The 5,092-nt window shown below is 42.1% G+C and overlaps 1 pseudogene; it reads left to right on the forward strand.

Moving 5' to 3' along the window:
- The first annotated feature begins 1,824 nt into the window (after positions 1-1,824).
- LOC119924053 lies at positions 1,825-3,754 on the forward strand (annotated as a pseudogene).
- The last annotated feature ends 1,338 nt before the right edge of the window (positions 3,755-5,092 follow it).

A 5,092-nucleotide genomic window follows, 5' to 3' on the forward strand; every position in this document is an offset into this window, starting at 1 on the left:
AATAGCGCTGGTACATAAATTACATGAAGCACCTGAAGTGCCTATGAATGTAACTTACGAAAGGCTCTCCATTACCTAAGCAATCTTGCTGATTGTTTAAATATTGTTTGCAGTTGGGTTTCTTTCCCTTTTTTTTCCTCTCAGCTCAGACATAGGTGGGTGAGGTTGGGTGGGTGAGGTTGCATGACTCAGACAGCCCCAAGGAAATAAATTTGACTCTCGGGAAACCATAGATGACTCGAGATGCAGAAACTCCAGTTTCTCGGGAACTGTCTCCATCCGTTGTGAAGGTTGGACTTCCACTGAGATCTGAGTTCTGTCCTGATGCAGTTCTGAAAATCCTTTTGGTTCACATGACTGGAAATGAAGATCCAAGCACACAGAAATGCATCACTGTGTGAAGATTAACAAACAGCTAACCTTTTTTTAAAAAAAAATTATAACATGAACATTCTCTCTTGATCTCTCAGTTCTCATCTTTGGTTCATGGACTTTCCTGTGCAGGTCTCTAGTCATATTAGTATAAAATGGAAGCCAGATTGCTATGACCTAGATTCATATTGACCGGCTCTCTTTGGAAAGTTGAGCACGGACTGTAAATTTTGTTCTTCTTTTAAATCACAAGTTTTTTTCTGAACTATCATGAGACAGATAAGACTCATTTTTTAACCACCCATTTCTATGTAGGAAGATAAACATGGTTTCAAGAATGTCTCAATAAACACTTTCATGTGATTTCTTGGTTCTAATCAGGTGGTCCTTAAAGGAATCCCATGAATCATGGGCTTTATTACAGACAGGAAATCAGATTGTTGGAATTCTGAAACCTTCTCAACAGATATGACCTCCAGACGAATAAATTTATTTTTGGTCACCGTGGCATAGTGGGAAGATCATGGCACTGCTAGTGAGACATTAATTTTAGTCCCAGATCTGCCTCTGGACTGCTGGACTGCTGGGTGATCTTGAACTACTCAATATGTTAATAACTATTGATAATAGGCAGCGGTTGTGTCTACTAATTCAGTAGTATTGTACTCTCCAAAGAATTTAGTTCAGTGCTCTGCAAACATTAAGCACTCAATAAATACAATTGATTGCTTGATATATAATGGTATTTGGTAGGCACTTACTCTGTGTTATATACAAGAATAGTTGCAGGATAATTATTATCACTATTATTTGTATGGTGGTATTTGTTAAGGCCATACTATATGCAAAGCGCTGCACTAAGCGCTGGGGTAGATACAAGATAATAATTCCAGGAACAATCCCTGTACCATCTAGGACTCTCATTGTAAGTAGGAGGGAGGAAGGATTTAATCCCCGTTTTACAGATGAGGAAGCTGAGGCACAAAGATGGTAAATAATTTGGACAAGGTCACACGATAGGGAGGTGGTAGAGCTGGAATTAGAATCCAAATCTCATGACTCCCCAGATCCTGTTCTTTCCAGGCTACTTTTGTTGTACTGCAGTTTTCTCAGCTATGAAATGGGGGTAGGATTCAGACTCTCCCTACTTCTTAGATTGTGAGCTGTATATGGGAGAAGAAATGTTTCCTCTATGATTAACCAGTAGTCTGGTACTTAGCACAGTGTCCGGCACATGGTAAGCACTTAATAATTTAAAAATATATTTTTATCACCTCACTAGAAATTAAAAGGATGTACATCCAGCAAAGATACAAAATTTCTCTTGTAGTGGTCTCATGTAAACACTATTGTATGCCATATTAAATTATATGTATAATGAAATGGCCACTGCAATTTTCTAAATGTTTTTCATTTTGCAATCATTTCAGATAAATATTCCTCATTCCCAGAATGGAAAAGAGGAACAACGTCACATAATTTGTTCTCTTAGGACTGTCCAGTCACCAAAATTTTCAGATATTCTGCTTTGGGCTGTTCCTCTCCTGTTACATTACAATCCTTTTAGGGAATTTCCTCATCCTCATCACCGTCAGATGCAGTTCCCTCATTAAGGAGCCCATGTACTTCTTCCTCTGCCACTTGTCTCTAATGGACCTCTGCTACACTTCCACAGTGACTCCCAAACTGGTCAGAGATTTGCTGTCTGAGACGAAAACCATTTCCTTCCGTGACTGCATGATTCAGCTCTTTACCATGCACTTATTTGGTGGAGTTGAGATTTTCATCCTTGTGGGGTTGGCCTACGATCGCTATGTTGCCATCTGCAAACCCTTGCACTATGTGGTTATCATGAACATGCAGCGCTGTGCCACAGTGATTGCAGTGTGCTGGGGAGGAGGATTTCTCCATTCCATCGTCCAGTGGCTTCTTGTCATTTTTTTGCCCTTCTGTGGCCCTTATGAGATCGATCACTATTTCTGTGATATTTACCCTCTCCTGGAACTGGCTTGCTCAGATACTGATGTGACTGGATTTTTAGTCCTCGTCAATACAGGGACAGTTGTGGTGGTTACTTTTACAGTCTTGATCTTTTCTTACGTCACCATTTTAGCCAGTCTGAGGACCCGCTCTTTGGAAGGACGTCGCAAAGCCCTCTCCACCTGTGCTTCCGACATCACCGTAGTGGCATTGTTTTTCTTGCCTTCCCTTTTCATTTACCTCCGGCCAGCCCAGACCCTCCCCGAGGATAAGGTGTTTGCTCTGTTTTACACCATCATTGCCCCCATGTTCAACCCCCTCATCTATACTCTGAGGAACAGAGAGATGAAAACAGCCATGATAAAGGTGTGGTGTTGGAAACCGTGTTTGAAGGGAAAATGAAATGGATGTCCACAACTCCTCTCTTCCCCTCTTGCATATGTCTCATTCTATCCACCCTCTTCTCTGTACAATCAACCCAGGTTTTTTCCTAGGCTCAGGAGAAACGAGAATTCTTACTGTTTATTGGACTGTAAACATCCCTTCCTCCACCTTAATGCCTGTATTTAATACAGCCTGAAAGGCCTGGAGGGCCTTCATTCCTCACATCCGCCTAACTAGCTCTCTTCCCCTCTTCAAAACCCTACTGAGAACTCACCTCCTTCAGAAGGCCTTCCCAGGCTTAGCCCCTTTTCCTCTGCTTCTCCTCCCCTCCCCATCACACCTACCCCCTCCTTCTGCTCAACCCGCTTCCCTGCCCCACAGCACTTGTGTACATTTGATCATATTTATTACTCTACTTATTTTATTAGTGATATATATATATATATATATATAATTCCACTTGTCTATTTTGATGATATTGATGACTGTCTACTTCATTGTTTTGTTGTCTGTCACCCCTTCCGGACTGTGAGCCCGTTGTTTGGTAGGGATTGTCTCTATCTGTTGCCGACTTGTACTTTCCAAGCACTTAGCACAGTGCTCTACACACAGTAAGTGCTCAATAAATATAATGGAATGAATGAATAAATCCCTTTCTCCACCTCATTACAGCCATCCATTAACCCAGGCCCGTGCTCGATCCAATAAGCCCCGCTAATTCTCATTGTCAAATTCCTTGGCCAGCGGAAAGCTACTCAAGGCTGCAGATTCCACTGGGATAAGTAGCCTAAGTAGCCACAGCTGCCTACTTAGGCCATTTGGTGAGATAAGCTGATTGGAACCTACTACCTATGGTACAGCATCATTGGGCAGTGACCAAAGTGACGATGAGGAGCTCAGCTGCCAGGGGTTGAACGTTTTGGGGAGAGGACTGGAAGGAGGCAGCCAAGATGGCAGTCGGCAGGAATTCAGGTCTTCCCCCTTGACTTCTACAGATGCCCCGGTCAACCTTCCTTGAAATGCACAAGTTGTGGGTCATCTTACTCCCTCACTCTGCAGGCCCTTCATCAAGTGAACATGTCTGAAAGGGATTGGTATGACAAACCTCTTCTTGTATCTGGAGTGATTCCTCCTGCAACATTTAGCAGTTGAAATATTTTTGTTTCTTTCTCGATTTTGCTCTTTGCAGAAATGGTGCAGCGGTCAAGTTGAATTGAAGTTCTGAATTGGAATGAAAATATTCTAACATAATCTATTTATTAATAATTAATGATGATAATTGTGGTGCATATGCACTTACTATTTGCTAAGCACTGTGTTAAGCACTGGGGTAGGTGCAAGATAATCAGGTCCCACATGGGATTCATAGTCTAAGCGGAAGGGAGAACAGGTATTGAATCCCCATTTTGTAGATAATAATAATAATGATGATGGCATTTGTTAAGTGCTTACTATGTGCAAAGCACTGTTCTAAGCGCTGGGGGGGAATGCAAGGTGATCAGGTTGTCCCACGTGGGGCTCACAGTCTTAATCCCCATTTTACAGATGAGGTAACTGAGGTGCAGAGAAGTGAAGTGACTTGCCCAAGGTCACACAGCGGGTATATAATAGAGCTGGGATTAGAACCATGGTCCTCTAAGGTAAGGAATCATTTACATGGACCGGACATTGAAAACAATTGCTTAACATTCTATACTTGGTATTCTTTCAGATCATTTAAAGCTTTCCTGCACCCTCACTGATTTCACTGAACAAATGGACAACAACATCACTGAACTTGTTCTCATGGGATTTTCCCCAAACCTGGAGGTACAAACACTGTGTTCTGTCCTGTTCTTAACATGTTACCTTATAGTATAGTTGGAAAATTGTTTCATTTTCATCACCATCAGATTTAGCCATCTGATCGACCAGCCTATGTATTTCTTTCTCAGTCTGTTGTCTGCCATGGATCTCTGCTATACCTCCACCGTAGTTCCCCAAATGATTGGAAACCTACTTGTTGGAAGCAAAACAATTTATTTTTCGAACTGTAGGTCTCAGCTCTTTGCTGTTCATTTCTTTGGCGGGGATGAGATCTTCATTCTAGTGGGACTGGCTTACGACCGTTACATTGCGATCTGCAAGGCCCTATGCTACATGACAATCATGAAGAAGCTTACATGCCACCTATGAATCCTGGCTGCCTGTGGGTATCCCTTCTGCATTCATTGGCCCAAACTCTCATGGTAGCCAAATAATCCTTCTGTGGACTCATTCAGCTAGATAACTTTTTCTGTGATGTCAAGCCCCTTCTGAAACTGGTCTGTATTGACACCCATACCGTCAACATTTTAGTGGTTGCCAATACAGGGAT

Source organism: Tachyglossus aculeatus, unplaced genomic scaffold (assembly GCF_015852505.1).
Source record: "Tachyglossus aculeatus isolate mTacAcu1 unplaced genomic scaffold, mTacAcu1.pri scaffold_78_arrow_ctg1, whole genome shotgun sequence".
Lineage (NCBI taxonomy): Eukaryota > Metazoa > Chordata > Mammalia > Monotremata > Tachyglossidae > Tachyglossus > Tachyglossus aculeatus.